Source organism: Aptenodytes forsteri, unplaced genomic scaffold, assembly GCF_000699145.1.
Source record: "Aptenodytes forsteri isolate BGI_AS27 unplaced genomic scaffold, ASM69914v1 Scaffold255, whole genome shotgun sequence".
NCBI lineage: Eukaryota > Metazoa > Chordata > Aves > Sphenisciformes > Spheniscidae > Aptenodytes > Aptenodytes forsteri.
This window is the reverse complement of record NW_008794888.1, coordinates 7,371,579-7,391,006: the sequence shown is the minus strand read 5'-3', so window position 1 is coordinate 7,391,006 and position 19,428 is coordinate 7,371,579.

Genomic DNA, 19,428 nt, shown 5'->3' with positions numbered 1-19,428 from the left:
TCCCTGACCCACAATGCTCTGCAAAGCTTATCTGAGACATTCCTTTGGCTTCAACAAAAAACCTATTTTCACTGCTTGGAAGGTTTCACACTTTGAGTAATTTCCCTCCCCTGCTCCACTGCTGCTGTCTTCTCCCCCTCTGTGCAGGGTAGTACATGAGTAGGTGAAACTGCTGATGAATTGTAGCAGTAGGTCAAAATGTACGTATCAGTAGTCTGTAATCTCTTGAGCAGCATTTGATTGAACACTCCATATATGCTTGTCCTGCATGTCATCAGAGAATTTGTAACAGCTTTCTTGCAGGCCTCTTCACACCACAATCATGGTTTGTATACTTGGATTGTTGGTAACCTCTTGAAATTAGTAGCAAATAAATTCATTAGGGTCCCATATGGGGGGAGGAGGACTGATTTATGTATTCTCAATGAAGCCCTTTTAATATCACAACACAAGCTGTGTGTAATGTTATTAAATTAGACACACTGCAAAGCTCTGAGTCAGAGCCTCAACTTTAGCTTTGTAATGTGCCGTGCTCTGTTAGCTTGGAAAGATGCTTTAGATTTCTTTTTGTGTGTTTTCTATATTCAAATCTGTCTTCACTTTCAAAGTCAGATTTTTCCCTTCTTGTTCCCTGTTTCCATGAATCATTTTGGATACTTGCGAATCTGTTGCATAGGCTCCACAATTGCAAGAGTAATATCTAGTATCTTAACCTTTTAAAGCCATTCTACAATCTTTGCTAACTGGAAAGTACAATATTTGGCATAAAATACTGCTTTCAAACCAGGCTGAAAATCAGTCTTATTTGTCAGTGTGCAGATAGTAACATATTTTCAGCCTGCATAAACGTGGAAAAGAAAGGGTAAAACTCCCAGAGCCTTCAGTGCCAAACTGTCACTTTGGGAAAGAGGAGAACAGAGAAAAGGTTGCTCTAACTTGATATATGCTAGATCTAGGCTAAATTTACTATTTCTTACACACTACACACATTTCATATAAGGAAATAAAAAGCATTACATACAGGTTTCTTTGATCTGCCATATTGCACAAGCTTTTTTACCATCTTGTGTGTCCCAAGGGAAAAAGAGAAATTCAGTGAAGAACCAGAAAAAGAAAACACCAAAAAGGAAAAGATAAAAGCTGGGACTATGTATGTTTTTTGTACTCTGTTTATTCTTAAGATTTCAGTGAGAACTATTCTTTGTCTTCTTACAATGTATTCAGAGAGGAAATTCAGGAATTAAATATTCATTACTGCTTTAAATGATTAACATTGTTTTTTTAGGGAAAAAAAAAATCTATTCTTTTTTCATGAAATCCAGATTCTGAATTAGCTGTAGTGGGTGTCCAAATAATGAATCTCTGTGAATGTATCTTAGACCAAGGAAAGCAATAGACTCAGTTTGGTGTAGGTCTGTGATGATGTGGGGATTCTGACAATGTGCAGCTTACAAATTCCTGTATAGTCTCCTCCTTACTGGAGTCTCTATACCTGACAGACTGCCAAACTCCATTGTGAAAGCAGAGCTCACTTAGCTTCTCTGTCGTCTGTTGTGAGGCACAGTGCATAGGCACTGGCACCAGGCAGTTTTTTATCTGGCACGAGGCTGACCACAGACAATTGTTAAAATCTGTTTATCATCCATTTAGATGCAACAGCATTGGGTAAAGCTCAGTTGGTTGCCAAAGTCAGGAGGCAAATTGTCCTTTTATTTTTCCCCTCCCTTTTTGGGGCGTTTGGGGGGGGTGGGGTGGTTTGGTTTTTTTGGTTGGTTTTAGTCTGAGATTGAATGTTAAGAGACTAACTTGTCTGTATCCTATGGAGAAGATGTGGAAAAGGGGAACATGAAGCTCCTGAAAGTTTTCTGCTAGAAGACCAAAGAATCCTTAGGAAAAGTGGGGATATTTTTTAATTATTCTTTCCAAGCCAGTTAATTTTTTTACTGGTTAAAGTCTAGAGATAATGTTTTCTGAAGCTTTTAACAAAATCTTCAAGTGTCATGCACCCTTGAGACAGCAAACTACGAACTCATAATTCTTCATGTCCTTTTCCTCCCTTCCCTCTGTCTGATTGCCTACAGTGGAACTTTGTGAAGGACTGTCCTTAATGCACTGGGAAGTCTAAAGACCTCCTCACTTGCCTTAGATTTTGATGGTTCATATCCAAGTAAAGGCAAGTGACAAAGACCCTTGGCCAAGAAAACATACTGGGAAAGACCTAGGGAAGCCAGACAAACCCCAGATACTATAATGGTGAACATCTATCAATCACGAGCATAGACAAGAAGATCCATTCTGTAGACAGTCTATGCTTGGGAAAACTGTTATTCTGAAGGCCTGTAAAATGGTATTGATAATGTAATTTGAAGACATTCTTTTTATTATTTTTAATAACATTAGGGTATTACTTACGAAAAAAGCTTTACGGTAACCAAAGGCTTGTCTATTAACTTCCTCTGTGCTGAGTACTATTTATATAGGCAGCCCGTTCTAAACACACTTGTCATGGTTTAACCCCAGCCACTAACTAAGCACCACACAGCCGCTTGCTGACTCCCCCCCAGTGGGATGGGGGAGAGAATCAGAAGGGAAAAAATGAGAAAACTCGTGGTTGAGATAAAGACAGTTTAATAGGTAAAGCAAAAGCCGTGCGTGCAAGCAAAGCAAAACAAGGAATTCATTCACTCCTTCCCATCGGCAGGCAGGTGTTCAGCCATCTCCAGGAAAGCAGGGCTCCATCACATGTAACGGTTACTTGGGAAGACAAATGCCATCACTCTGAATGTCCCCCCCTTCCTTCTTCTTCCCCAGCTTTATATGCTGAGCATGACGTCATGGTGTGGAATATCCCTCTGGTCAGTTGGGGTCAGCTGTCCCGGCTGTGTCCCCTCCCAACTTCTTGTGCCCCCCCCAGCCTCCTCGCTGGTGGGGTGGGGTGAGAAGCAGAAAAGGCCTTGACTCTGTGTCAGCACTGCTCAGCAGTAACGAAAACATCCCTGTGTTATCAACAGTGTTTCCAGCACAAATCCAGAACACAGCCCCATACTAGCTACTATGAAGAAAATTAACTCTGTCCCAGCCAAAACCAGCACAACACTTTAGGATGTAGAAATAGCTGTGGGCCAGAAGGGCAAATTGTCCAGCTGCAGCCATACCAGTAAACTGTGTTTTGTATCAATGTCAGAAAACTATCCCCTGTGACAGAACCAAACTGTCCCAATAAAAATACTGTTCTACCATTGTATCCTTGACTATTGCCAACTAAACTGTGGTTGTCCAATACCATATCTATTCAGCTGGCTGACTGCAAAGCTTTGTTTACATGCATCTTTCATGTCTACTTGATTTTGGAAAGACTCAATGAGTTTCAAGGGATTTCCTGAGAATACAATGCTAAGCAAAGAGCTGATAAATTGATGTGAGCTTTCCACAGAGTTACTGAGATCTCCCTGCTACCTTTGGACCTTTTAGTGGATATCTGTAGATTTTGGTTTGGGTCAATAGAAAATAAGATGTTCTGCTTCCAAAGCATATCAGGCCTCATGTTTTCCTTGCTCATACCACAAGGGTTCAAGTGTTAATACTATGCCATTAATTTGATGGAATAGTAGTAGTGCTAAGCAGTTGAGCTGAGAGGAGAATTGTGGTAAAAACATTAGTCCCTCCCCAAACAGTGGGGACTGGTTAAAAAACCCCAACCTATAGAAAGACCTGAAGATGGGTTGTGCGCCTTTCACAAGTTTCCCTACAGCTAATGTTCCTGGGGGGTATTGGCATGCAAGTTTGTAGAACAACAACAACATGATTACTGTTAATTAACCACTTTTACTTCCATGAGTGACATAATTAATATAATTCTGTAGAATAAGGCATGGCAACTGAAAATTGTTCTCTTTTAAATCTTACTAAATATAGAGTTCATATTCTTTAATAAGGCAACTTTGGGAGTCCAACTGGTTGTAATGCTATGCTGATGCCTTGCTGTTCTAGCTGCTCTGTGTATAAAAACATATGGCTAGACCACATAGTGAGCTCAGTTAGACAAACGTAAATCCTGAGTGATTCTATTGATTTCATGACATAGTGATTTCAATGTTGTTATTTACTGTACTCCAGATTTACATCAAATGACTGAAAAACCCCTCTTTTAAGGACTGAAGATAATATTTCAGCTGAAGTAGAAACCATGCAAGCTTTTGATTTATTTATTTTGCCATATGGAACACTAAAACAAAAAATATAAAGACATGCCACTGTTTTACTCAGTAGATTCATGTTTAAAGTTCACTCTATAGTAAGATATTAGGAACTGTGATTATTCTTTCACAGACTCAGGTTTTACACCAGAGTAATCTCAATATTTCAAATGAAGTTACTCCAAATTTATCATGTTGGAAAAGCAGTAAGAATTGGGTTTGGAAACTCAGTGTTTCAAGCCAAAGAAAGAAGAAATGCTTTGTGCCTTTCATGGTACTTTTATATCAATAGATTATTTTTTTTTCTCAAGGCTAAGTAGCGTATGCAGAGGCAATAAGAGCTTTTAAAATTTTGAGTGGAACTCATTTTAGGTCTTTCCACTACATAACTTTATGCAATTGGTGTGATGGTTTATATAGTCACAGGCTGTAGGTTCAAAAGGAATGAAAAGCAAAAAACCTGTTAAAATAACTTTAAAGTTGAGACTGAATGCTTCCAAGCAACTGAATACACTGCAATGCAGCCCTTATTTAACCTTCATGCTGTCTAACAACGCCATGTTGAGGGATCAGCTCCCTTAGGGAACATTGGGGGAAAAAAAACAGGAAGAAGGAAAAGAGATTTCATTCTGGTAAAAAGAAAATAAATAAATAACATTTTATTAAAAAACAAAAAAGTCTGTCTTTCTCCTAAAAGTATCTATTAGAAAACCAAAAAATACCCTTAAGTAAAATTCTAAGTTATTTTTTCAGAACACTGAGGATTTTTTATTGAAAATTATTTCTTATCAAGAAATGGCTATTTTTCTCCTTAAAATTAAAAAAAAAAACCCTAAAATGTAAAGTCAAGACCAAAAGCAATTATAAATAAATTCTTACCTGAAACAAAAATAGGAATAATTTTCCAGCTAGCTCTAATCCCAAAGGAGATATCAGATGAACCTCTTTCAGTTTTACTGAATGATCTTTGTGATTCTGATTTATAGTCAATCTTCTTTAACAGACTGGTCCATATCACCACCATTTTAACTTCAGAAAAACATGACTTATAAGTAAGAAATGAGGATGTCATGTAAGAATTGCCACTGACTACCAAGAGGGATGGGAAAGACACCAGCAAGTGAAATTAAATGTCATGATTTGGGTCTTTATTCCACCCCTAACTGTGCTCATGATTTGAATGCTTCTGGATATAAACCTAGTTTTTCAGAGAACAGGAGTCCGACTAGGGGAAATGTATTGTTGTTCCTGGTAATTCAGACTGTCCTTAGTAAAGCATAGTGCTTCTGAAGAAAGGAGTCAGGTGCTTAAAAAGGAAAATCGATATTTTGTCAGGACTTGTTGCTTTTGCCTCCCCTGTTGAAACTTATGGTGCCTTGCTTTCTACCCATTTTTCTTGTAGCTGGGAAGTGTGCTAGGGCATTTTCATTAGGTGTCAATACAACTTACTTAAAACTTCTACCCAAGCTAAAGGTCTTCAGTGACTGGCAAGCTCAGTTGCTTGTAAGAATTGCTTCTTCACCCATTTAAGTAAAAATGATCGAAATTTTCCACAGCACTTTAAGCAGCAGGTCCTTGCTAACCTCAGTTATTTTTGCCTGGGACAAGTTAGGTAAGGAGAGTGAAAAGATGTGCCGCACAGCTGGAGAGAAGTGAGGTCAGTAATTTGTTCAGCTGGCAGAAAGACAGTGGGAAAGGATGTGTGAGCAGACCTGCAACACTCAGGGAGGACAACTGGAAGGCTGGATGTGAAGCACTTTGGGATTCAAAGTATCACTGACGGCAGCTGCTGTTAGAAAAGCACTAGGGAGCCCTGGCACCAGTGTAGCAGCATCCACTTGGTTGGAGCCTTGTTTGGGAATGGGCTTTGATTTCTGCTGGGAAGGGGATTGAAGAGCCCTGCTCCAGTAGTCCTGAGTGGCCATTCCTGTAATCTTATCCCACGCAATTCTCCAAGAAAAGTGAGGCAGGTTTTTCTGTAAACAGGACAAAGCCAGTTTGCATGCACCTTGTGAGACTATCTTTTCTTTTTGTCTTTTGGTTTCCAAGTTTTGGCCCTTCATTCTGAAGCTGCTGCTGGAAAGTTAATTGTGAACCACCCCTGCTTTCTCCACAGTTCTGCTCGGTGGTATGGTTTATTGAGGACTCTGCAGTGTAACCTATCAAACATCAACACTTTAAAAAAATTTTAGAAATACTACCTTTTTTTTTTTTTTTCACAATACATACCTGAGGACACATCAGAAGTGCTTATAATCCATGAGGAGTCATGATTTTAACTACTAGATATTGCAGGCAGAAGTATAAGAATTACTTATACATGTTTATTGTGGTATGAGAGACAAAAAATTCTGATTCCAAGTGTTTACCAACAGCATGTTAATTACAGGCTGTTGATGCACTTGTAAGGTCTTGTTTAATCAGGGTTAGTTAATCCTAAATTAAATACAATCAAGAAAATATTAAATTGCTTAAGGTTTAGCTTCTCATCTCCTTCATTTACATAAAACTAGCAGAGTAATGTTTAGTCATTATGCAGCATCTGATCTGAAGGAGGGGGAATTCAGCTGGTACTGTGCCTCTTAAAGTTTTACTGTCAGATTCAAGTTTATTAATGTCTAGCCTACTTAGGGCACATTAGTATGGAGTCAAATGATAACTCTGTCCTGTTAACAAATTAATCAAGCACTAAATATGCCTTAATGAAGGATCCACAGAGAATATATGTGAAAGCTTACTAGGGTATGAGGTTTGTATAACAGAGATACACACCCTGAGCAAATGAGGACCATGTTATAATTTTGCTGCATGCCTGTCTGCCTGCTATACCGTGGGTGAGTAACACCCAGGGAAACAGGTGAGGAGCTGCAGGTTGACCAGTGCCCCCTGCATGCTCGGGAGAGTGGAGAATGAATGAGTAGAGTCAAGGCACTGGTGGAGCCCAAGGGTCCAGTAAAAAGGCAGCAGAACTTCCTGGGTTGGAAGACAAAATAAAAAAAAAAAACAGGGAATGGTCTAGCAGAGAGGACTTCTTTGTTTTGTAGGACAGAAAGTGAGATCAAAGTATGACTGAGTGTCACAGTTTGGTCCATCGTTAAATTCCTGAAATGGTTAAAAGTCATTGGGGCAAATTCAAAGACAATACGGTCTAAAATAACGAAGGACCTTGAGTAGAAATTAAAAAAAATCAAACACCTAGGGTATGTTTAAAAATATGAAATCTTCATATATGTTAATATTTTCACTCCAGGGAGTAAATGTGTCAGGAAAATGAAAGTAATTACTTCACTGTCTTTTGGCCATTCTAGCCTCAGACCTATTTATTTTGTGATCTTCTAAGCTATTCTTTGAAAAATCTTTCACACACCTCACCCTGACATGACTTGAGCATACCGACTCTTTGACTGGGTTTTCAGGAAAATCAGCTTAGATGACCACAGTGGCTTCTTCTGGCCGTAGATTCTATGAGTAGTATTCACTTTTTTTAGTGAATAGTGAAATTCAATTTCACTATTTTCATTATTCATGAAAAGTCACAGGACTTCTTCAGCATTTTATCTGAATTTTAGGCAGACTTGCATTGCTTTCACACAGACACACACACAAACACACTGTAATCATTTGCCAAACAATTACTGCGACATGGCACGTAAAGCGCTATGATTGAGTTTCATGGCAGCCAGCAACCGAAGATGCCTTTCACTCAGTAGCAGAGCATGATAACAAATAAGCAGTACTTACAAGAGGGGGTGTTATAACTTCCTATGCTATTAACTATAGCTCATTCACACGTCAACTATTGTCAAAAATCAATGATACTAGTATCATGCGGAAGCTGTATATTGATATTCATTTTCCTCTGGAATATGGCTATATTTTATATCCCTTTCATCTTAGGCAACCAGCTCCTTGGCTTGTGCAACTCAATACAGTTTCAGTGAAACTGCAGAGTGATAGATATATATTTATAGATATATACACACACATAGACACACATACACATCCATATTTTTTTTTAACTTGGACTAGATCTTGTCCTATAAAACTTTTGTAAAGTAATGCTATACGCAGTATAGCAGAATGTCTGAAGGGATAATTTGTATTGTTAAGTGTTCCTGGTCATATTGTATTATACAGTCACTACTGTTTCTCTGAGCAGCACCTCCTGTGTTTTTAATTTTTTTTTTTCAAGGCTGTCTGTTCCCTGAGAGGAGAATTTTGCACCCAATTGGCTTTTTAAGAATAACAGTTGACTACAAAAGGTCTGGTAAAATGCCAGTGTGCTCTTCATAAACTTTCCATCATTCACCTTTTTCCTTTTTTATTGCCTTTCACTTCTCACATGTCTTTTCCCAGTTCACAGCTCTTTGTTTTTCTTTTGATAACTGGGGTTTTCCAGCCAACACCCAATCCACCTAACAGATGGCTGGCAGGCAGAAACCAGATGTGTAGTGAATCCTTGTCCAACATTATGACTTTGGCTCAGTTGCATCCATGGCTTTTCTGGGCAAGGGTCCCAGGTTTCAAGAACCCTGCCTTTATCCTCTCTTGGCTACAAGTATGTTGTACCAGAGGGGCTGACACAGAAAACAGGCTAATGGTGACTGATACAGCATATGCAGAAGACTTCAAATTGAGAAAAAGGCAGTCACACACTCATCTCAAGGGGAATCAGGGTTCTCTTTAAACACCCTTAGTCCATGTTAGATCTAAAGTTTCAGCAGCAGTTAACATTCAGGAGTGTCCAAGCTGGTGAACTGGGTGGCACTCACCAAACTTTTGGTGGAACATGCCAATGACCTTGAATGCATGTTATATAGGTTATAACAAATGAAGTCCAGTTAGTGTCAGAAAATTTTTTATTTCTCAAAGCTGATGTGGAAAAAGCGCTCCCTGTTATTCCCTGCTCTGTCTGGTGATTGTAAATGAACAGGAAAATGGACACAGCTGTTAGTATCTAAAAGCAAGTTCATGTAATATAGAGCATTTTGCACACCCTTCTTGTGGACCAGGGGAATTTATTTTTTTTTTTATTTTTTTTTTGGCAAATGATCCCAACTAGTGAAAGTGCTTTCTGCAGCTGTTATAGATAACTAGGAACCTTTGCCTGGTGGAAACTAAGTGCAAATAGATTAAATGAAGTTGCCCTGGAGCGCTTATTGTGATGAGACAACAATCCTGAAAGACTTGAGACTGAATATTTTTTTTAGTGTAAAAGTTAATTTTTATATTTACCATCACAGCTGTCATGACCATATGAATCATTTATTATAAATCATTTATTATATATTTGCAGACATCTTTAAGAAGTCTTAGATGATTAGTTAGGAACTATATTTGTGGGAACTGCCTAATTTTGCATCAAAATACAATTTTCCTGGCCTTTGTCTTTGTTACGAAGTGTCCTCCAGAAAATGGAATTTAATTCATCTCTATTCATGTCTAAATGCATCATAGTTCTCATATTACTGTGAAAGATGATCCTGTCTGTTGCCTTTGGTCATAACTGAATAGTAAAGTCTCTGACATCTCAAGGATGGAAACCTTGGAAGTCTGGGGCTGAATTTGGCAAAGCAAAATCTGAAACTTGTCAGCTACTATAGTGGTCATTGCAAGCTAGTAATCAGTTAATATCATAAAGGACAACAGCAAACTGTTGCGCTAAATCAAATGCAAAAGGAAGCAAAAAGAAAAAGTAATTTCTTTCATGGAATAAATCAGAGCAGCTTCATTCTCTTCATTAAAGCAATATCACTATAAAGGAAGTAGATGCAGTCTGGTGAATGGAAAAATCTCTGGTGTTCCTGGCTTCTGACCAGCCCTTGCCCTGGCTGGTAACTCAGTGACTCGCAGGCAGATCTGTCACGCTTACCTAGCAGAGTGAGAAGTGCCCTAACAAGACAAGTTGAAACTGGTGGATTTCATAAACTGGTTCATCAATGCACAGGTGGTTCGTTACAATAAAATATCTACTTTACATCTGCTGTAATGATTTGAAGATATTCTCTCTTCTGTGACTGGAGGAGCTGGTCATGGTGTGCTGTACTTTTCTGCCCTGTCTTCCATTTCAACATATCTTAACAACATCCTGCTGCTTGATCTTATTACCATTCTTAACAGTTTCTAGCCCCCTCCCACAAGCAGGACACTCACCACTAACTTCCAAATGGTATCCTGTTAAGTACATTATGCGATATGACACATCCCCTTTAGCTACACAGGACTTCAGAGCAGATCAGAGCAGTTGGCGGGTTAGGACCCAAGTAGCCCACAGTCTAGGAGAGTTTAATGGATGTACAAGAGGGGACTATGCATTTTTCCAGCTTTCAGGATTCAAAACCTGCTCATCAGCAGTTAAACCTCTTTGACAGAGCAGAACATGATGCGTTCCTATGAGTCTTAATGGACTGCATTTGCTCCACAGCAGTGTTTATAGCGAGCATGATTTTATACATGATTTGTTAATTAAGCAAATTACTGTTAACAGCTTTCTCAAAACCCCATTACCTTTATATCAATTGACTTTTTACAAATTAACATGATTAATTTAAAAAGCATGAAAAATGAGAAACAAGGCTAAGAATACAAGGATGAAACTTGAGGTCACTCTTTCTGGATGTGGAAACAGTTTCTTATATGAAATTTTCATTAACTTTACACAACAAAAGGGAAAAATACTGAGAGAGAGAAAAATACAGTTGACTGTGTCAACTTACAGTCAGCTTTCATTTGGCTTTAAAATCATCTCAGAAAATTTGGTAAAAAGCCAAACCTGACTGAGAGCTAAGATTTAAGAACCCCTTCCAAAAAGTAAAGAAAATACCCACCAAAAACCCCCAAATGACGACCAACATAAAAAAAAAAATCAACCCACAAACAATGATTATGGATTCTGTTGAGAAATTCAAAAGTTGACTGGATGAAACCCAGAGCAGCCTGATCTGGGTTTGAGCAGGGCAGGTGGACCAGATGATTTCCATAGGTCCCTTCTAGCCCTATTCTATGAATCCAAACATCTATATTCTCAATGGTGAGGGTTAACCTTGGGAACACACATATAAAGGGAATGGGGCTCTTTTCCATTGCTTCAGTTTGGTAAGGGAGGATTCAGGCACAAGTCAGTAGGCTGGAAAAGGGGAGGTAGCCAGGCTTCTGTGATTTCAGCTGGAGGAAATAAAAGAAAGAATGGGGAGGTTTTACCTGATAACATTACATTTGTAGACCAGCAGCTAGAGACCTCTCTGTGTCAGCTGCTGTACACATTTATAATGTGAGAAGACCTCTGCCTTGAAGAGTTTACAATTTAAGTAGATGAACCAGAAAGGAAGGGAACAATGTCTGTATTGTTCAGATAAATAAAGTGAATTAGCTTCAGGTTAACCAGGAAGTCAAGAGAACTGAGTTTAGTTGTCAGAATCCATGTCCATCATTTGAAACATGAGACCATCTTTCCACTTCAAGTTTCATCAATCAAGTGTATATGTAATACTAGAAAATACATAGTTCCTCTGTACTTTTTCAGTACATTTCCTTTTTCCATTTGACCTTGTGTTCATTCAGTTTTCCACATCCTTTTGTATAATTATCCAGACAACATCCTGTTGTTAGTGTGGGTCTCTCAGGCAGTCATAGGGGACGGAAAAAATGTATATAATAGAAAATACATGCTTGTCAAAAATTGGCTTGGGGACTCTGGAACTAGCACAGATCCTGAAACTGCTTTTTACTTTAATTTTTGACTGACAATGTTTCTCTATGCATATGTAGAAAGAACTGTAAAATTTCAGCCTGCTCTGTGTGTTTATTTCTCATTTTATTTTTACAGTGTATTAGAGACCAGTTATGGTGGTAAAATTCAGTACTGCAGGTCTGTATATATTCGCTGACCCACTTTTCCTTATGATAGAAATGTCTGACAGCTGAAGCTTTTCTATATCTTTAAAAAGTCAAACAGTTAATGTGTTTGATGGGATATTGTACATATTCTGAACACCTATATGTCTTTTTACTTTCAGATTCCAGAGGCAAGTATTGACCTTTTAACAGCATGTCAGTCCCATGTATCCCTTTGGACTTTGGGGATATCCCCAGATTATTGTTAGCAAAGAATGTAATGCCATGTAGCTAACAAGTAGCCTAGTCCTCTTTGGGTCAACAAAAATAATGACAATAGAGTATTAAACAAATGAATAAATGAAATACAAATGTTCCTGACTTTGCCAATCCTAGCTGCAGATGGCTTTAATTCCCTTTCCTATTTCTAGATGCTTTCATTATGGCAGTATTCATGATTATGTCTTCTTCTGAATTACAGAAAGATATTATCAGATGGAGTAAAGCTGCTCAGTCACATTTGTGCTCATATTCCTATTTTTACCATTGTCTTTCCTTCTGTCAGAAGAGCATTAGCAGCTTGCACTCATAGTTCCTGCAAAGGTCCTGATACCTCTAGTCTTGCAAAGTAGAAGTCTCATTTCACCAGTAAGAATTCTTACGTGATTCATCTCATGAGTACGTGGTCAAGATTCTGTCCTTTATCTTGGAGTACATATTCTCTTGTATAATGACTATGGATTGTGCCCACAATGAGGTCCCAAGTTTCAGTACTCATCAAAATAGCACGGTAGCACTTAGGAGCGACCCTGGGAGCAGTATCTCATTAATTTTTGTGGTTGGTTGCGTCTCTTCAAATCAGTGAAAATTCAGTTCTTACCAAATGAACCGAGGCAGGGGCTCTGTTATTGTTCTGTGTTTATAAATTCTTGACACCAACTAAGGTTTGCAATGAAAAGATCATTCATATCAATACTCATATGGCTACCTGAAGAAAAGGTTTCATCATATACAAGGAAAGGCTATTTTAACAGAGAGCTGACAGTGTGGTCTGAGATGTATTGTCATTGTCATATGGTAATGCAGAGAAGTGAAAATGACCCTTAAAGTATTTCAAGTACTTCTTTATTTTTTAAAAAGCTAGTAGTCTGACAAAGCAATGTGTACTGGGTTAAAGAGAAAGTATCTTGCCTTTGAATAACAGTGGAAGTGGATGAGCTCAGTTTGGATATTGATTTTATTTTATTTTTTCATTGTTTAATTTAGAAGGCTTTAGTGTACATTCAAACACCCATTCAAACCTCCATCCCGCCATACAATATCTGAATGAAGCTCCTACTGGGAAGTATCAGGGCTATGGCAGCTTCTACTGAGATACCACTCATGGTTACGGTGCTAGTAAAACAGAACTGTATAAATGCAGTAAATTGTCATTTAAGTGTCTGTCGGTCAAACCCTGTAAAGGAGAGCACAAGCGGAATAATCAAGATGGTACCTAAGGTGAGACCGAAGGAAGAGACTGAGTGCAACATTCAGCCCCCCTGCGATACGTTGCACAGATCCCTGCTTGCAATGCAGCTAGAAGGGCTTTAAATTTCCTGTGAAGTAATTCTTTAAAAACAAAGCAATGCGGCATAAGGAGCAGTTGTTTTGTAAGCACTGATACCATCTTATTCAAACAGAAATGTAAAATAGAAGAAAAATGGACATAATACAGACCAAACAAAACCTTTAGTTGTTCTGATTTCTTTGCTGTCATTGAAAATGCCAGTCAATTTGTTGCCTTCCTAAGGACTCTTAGGTCTAATCGTAATTTTCTGACGGAAACCTGTTCTTTTCAAAAAACGTATTTGACTGGCCCCCGTTGTAATTTTTCTTTGACAATGTGGATGAAATGCACCATTTCTCTTCCTCCTTGTCATTCCCCCACCAAAGGAGGGTGTCTGTGTTTGTTTGCTTAGCATTAATCCCTCTGTAACCTCAAGAAACGGAGAGAATTAGCTCATACTGAGCATTGTGCTACTACTGCAAGGCGACTGAATCTCAGGATCTAACCTAGCTCATTTAAAGCAACCTCAAGTGTATTCACACAACACTGCAGACTACAGTATAGGCATATCCTGAGTAAAGTACCAGGAAAGATTTAAAGAGTTTCTTCATATCTTGTGTCTTGAGAGTTATAAAATGAAAAGAAAAAGGGGGGATCCAGGGGGAAGATGTGTTTCTGGGAATTGCAGCCAGCAGTTTGTCAGTGAAGTTTTATTTTGTTATTCATGTCTCTTCATTTCAAATAGTAAATCATGCTCCGAGGCAATGGGCCTTTAAAGGACTTGGCCATGGTACTTGCTTCTTTTCCCTACGTTGATGAAACAGCCCCTCCAGTATAAATACTATCTCCTGATCATGCAGATCCAGGCAGATCAAAAGGACGGCAGAACTGAAATACATACTGATGCCTCCAGCCAGATTTTGATGGCACTAGCTGTAGGGAAAAGATCTTCTTTCAGAAAAGCCATCATTGCATGTGACCACAGTAGAGTGAAACCAGATTTCCAGCAGTGTAGCTAAAAGTGGTTTGTCCCACTAAGGGTGTCATCCATATGGGCCAAAATCCTAGTCATTTAGGTGTCTCATAGGTTGAATAGGTCCCTGGAAGGGGGACCTATTTTCTTTTCAGTTGCCCAGTTAATTTTACAGGGAGCATGGTCCATGACTTTATGAGAATCCTACTAGGTGCTTGTGTCCATTTCTAGGTACCTAAATGCTTTTTAAAATATGTCCTCCTCAGTCTTGCTAGGGGAATTTTAAGAGCTTGTTTCCCTTTTTTCCCATTCCTCTCCCATCTAAAAACCCCAAGGAATTAAGGCAGGAAGTCCTTCTTGACAAGTTATTGTGGTTTTTGTTGTTAACAGCTTCCACAAAACTGTCCCAGGAGCTCCACAGGGCTTCAGAGACCAGTGTCTGGAGAACTAGAGGAAGGGGGATTTCTGTAGGCCCCAGCAGAAAAAAGTAGATGTTTGTTCTGAGATTATGCTTTAGTCTTCAGTCTCATATTAAGAAAAATGCATAGTGGTCTTGGCATATAGATCTTAATGGCGTGGCTGAGCCCAGAGTCTGGTTTCTGATATGTTTTTTCTGAGAGTAGCTTCCAGGGAAGCAAAGATACAATGCACAAAACCCACTTGTGCACTACAAATTATTACAAGGTAAGGGGAAATGAAAACAAAATGAACTCTTGTTCCTATTACTAGCTTTTAAGTCAGTATTTCCCTTTTGGTTCACTTTGTTACTGATAACAGGCAGAGTCATGGAAATCATGCAGAACTGTAATGCCAGGTCTTTGGGACTCTGATTTGGATGGCTGGGCAAAGTTATCAACAAGCCTTAACACAGATCACACTCTTAACACCAAATCAAATGCCAGAGTGGCCCTCAAAGGCTGAGTAGAAGAGCAGATGAGAGAGAAGCATGTTGTGCAGCTGATCTTAACAAATTGGGAATATGATACAGTTAGTAGACATTTGACAGGTGAGTAAAGGAGAGGTATGACTGCTTAAAAACCAACATGTTTTAGGAGCTCTTCAGAAACAGCCTTCCAAATAGAGAACGCCAATAGTTATATTGAGCTAAATAAGTAAATACTGCAGTGTCAGCTGCTCTACTTTTTATAATGTTTTGACTATTACTTGGTGGGTAAGCAGTAAGCAGATTTGGGTTCCATGTTAGAGGTTATGAAAGATTTCCTATATCACCATGGAAAGCCACTTAGGACACATTTTTAAGATTCTAATTTTTTTAGGTGCCTCCATTGTGGAAGCTGCATCCAATAAACTGAATCTAGAAACAAGGGACAAAAATTATCTACTATTTTGAAGGCCTTGACCTCAATCTCCCTGTGCTATAGTTTTTCCAGATATGATATTTCTGTTTTTCCCAGAGCTGGTCTGCAAATAATATAACTGGCATTCAGAAGGAAGTTAGGCCATAGATGAAACTATAAATCTGTGTTTGGAAACACCAAGACCGGAGTGCACTTCATTGTTTTGCTTTTGCTGTAATATTTTTGGTGTTGCTACTAATGCATTTCTGTCTACTGAGTTCTGAAATTATTTCACCAACATCATGTGCTATCTATTAGGGGTGGGTAAAACTTTTCAGCCACATTAATGAAAAAATGTGCATCTAAAACTGAATCTGAGCCAACTATGGGAGACAGTCAGCAGGAATGTTTTATCCTGAGATTTTGCCAGGGCTATAAGGTAGGAAGCATGGTCAACAATTGTCCCCTTTTGCTTCTACCCCTGAATCCTTTCCTGACCTTTCTTATACATACAGAGCTTTAAGATTCAGATTCATTTATCTGACTTCAGACATATTTTAAATGAGGTGGTATTTTAAATGAGTTGAATCACAACCTAGGGGTACCCATCTCTCATCATTGACTATACAGCTTGCTTCAGGCATCTAGCTTTCACACTTAGTTGCCTCACTTAAGTGTTTAAAGCTAGATGAAGCTGAACAGAGTATTCTCAGGAGATTTTCATGAGGGTACATATAATGAAGTTCTGTATGGAACTTCCTAAAAAGGGGGAGATATGATGAACATCGTATGTCATGGATTCTTTTCCTTTCCATGCGGGGAGGGGGGGGAAGTCTGAACATTACTATTTAATCCATATAATTGTTTTTATGTGGAATTAGGAAATGAATGACAGGCTGATCCGAAATACTTTGGTGTTTAAAGGCAGTAATACTAGGAGCAATTTACATCATGTCAAATGCAAACATCTTATGAATATTCCATTTTGTGGCTTCTTCTGCTGTACTATTTTCAGTGATTCTGCCTTCTGACAAAGAAATATTTGTTCTACTCAGCATTTCAAAGAGAGTCAGGAAAGAAGAAGAAATACTGTAACTGACTTTTATTGTCATTGTCAGTGGAAAAAACAGGTATCATTATAAAGACATCAAATATTTTTGGGCAAAAAAATCCCAACAGCTGTCTGCTGTCAGTGATATGTCAATAGGAACATTGTCTTACTTCAGAGAATGCCTTGGCTGGCTGCAGGAAAGTTAATATTTTAAAATACTTCAGATTTGCAATACCCCAAAATATGAAGTTTGGCAGGATACTTAGGAAGCAAAACCAATGTAGTGCATTTTTTTTTTTTACTGATGAAAGCACATTATAAATTATTGTGATGCAGGACCCCAGAAAACATACCCTGTCAGATCTGTGCTGGCCTAGGGTAGATGTTTTTGTAAAGGGCTTTTGAAACAGAATATACTTGCGTGATAATTTCATATATACAGTGTATATATTTTTAAATTCCGTAATACTGTGCTGATGAGACCAGAAAGGAAAAGATCTTAAGATAGGAATGCTAGGTGATCATAGATATCATCTAATAGCAAATCTGTAACAATAAGATTCTCCAATACAAACAAAATTAAACTTGAAGTTATTTCTTAAAAGTTTCCCATTGATGGATGCAGGAACCATTTTTTCCTTATTAATAATTTAATTCACTTGATCTACAGGATAATCCCTCCCCCCATTCCTCTTCAGTGGCCCCAGTGTTAGTGCATGATCATATCCAGGGGAAATAGAGATGAAAAAAGGAAATGAACAATAGTACCATTTCAGAAATAGCAATGAGGTACTAGCTGTAAACCACCACGGTTGATTACAACTTTGCACTCTGGGATGGAATTTATTTGCATTGATATTTCCTGATCAAAAAATGAATACATTTTTAGCTTGTCTTGTTTTTACACCTCTTTGTGGTCCAATTTCACATACAGTCAAGATGTTAATGTAATATTTTCAGTCTCTGGTCCTATGTAATTTTCTTATCTATTTTTAATGGGAATAGCATAGAGTATGTCATGTCTTACTTTCGGCTATGAAATTTTAACTGCATATTAAGTTGTGTTAGCAAGAGCTCAGCCAAGAGGTGGAGGCAAATGATTGATCCCCTCTATTCAGTGCTTGTGAGACCACATCTGGAGTGCTATGTCCAGTTTGGGTCTTCCCAGTACAGAAAAGGTGTTGACTAACTGGAGGGACTTCAGAAGAGAATCACCAAGATGGTTGAGGGCCTGGATGTGCTAGGAGAGGTGTTAGTCCAGCCTGGAGAGGAGAAGGCCAAGGGTCGTATCTTCTGTCCTCATCTTCTCTATAACCACCCATTAAGAAGTTAAATCAGACTTCTCAAATTACAAGGATTTGAAAGGAGCTGGACACAAGTTGCAGCAAGGCAAATTTTGGTTGGATATGAACAAAAAAAAGTCACAATGAGAGTCGTTCGGCCCTGGGTCAGGACGCCCAGAGAAGTTGTAGAATCTCCATCCTTAGAAATATAAAAAAAAAACCTGTTGCCAAACACCAAAAGAAAGGGGGGTTTACAGTGTTTTGGTTTTGCCTGACTAAAGGAGGGATGAAAAAAGAAATCAAAACCACACAAATATTTTCAGCAAAGGATATCAGGAAAGAAAAAGGTTAAATTTTATTCTAGAATTTTAACAAGTTTGTGTAGGTTTTTCCTTGTCTCTAATAACAATGCTGATACTTAGTATATTAGCTGCAACATCTCCTAACACCTTTCCACCCTAAACTTAGAGCACTAAGTTTTCATGTTACATACAGATGACATCTAGACCAGAGTTTAAATTTTTTGTTCTTTATAGGAAAGAAATGGAATAACAGATGGTTCCAATTAAAAAACAGCAGGAGAACTTTTTTTTTTTTAACTGAGCAATCTGGGTCATAAGCAAATACTGTTTTTTCTCTCCCGCTTCATCTTGCAATTGCAATGAATTCTGAAAAAACCCATAACTAGAGATCTGTGAGATAAGAAATGTAATTAAACCTAGTAGGAGTCAGGCTGCTTTGTAACACCTTTAAACAGATGGAAGGATGGAATGATACCTAAGGCGATATCAGATATCCTTTGGAAAACTGAGGAATTATATTCGTTCCTCAGTGACCACTGTATTCCACTGTTATTCCCAATGGTTTGGATAATCTGGCACTAAATGCAACTATTTTGCAATTTGTCCATATAATTTCTCCAATATAAAGGCTTGGGGAAAATTACTCTTTTTCTATTCCTAAGCAGAACACAAATGGTGTTGCAAGAACCATCAGAACACCTCACAAAGTGCAAACACACCAAAATAATATAAGAACCACTTTCACAGTCTCCAAACTGCTCACAGAAATAGTCCTATGATTTATTTTATTATTCACTGTAACACTCTGTCAAAGGAGTGTTATCATGGCCAAGGTCTGGTTGTACAGGGGACAAAGGATTCCTGGTGCTATTGGTGAAGTCATCCCAGTTCTGAAGGGCGCAGAAATCAGTGGCAAGAGACCTGGATTCAAATCTGATCTTTG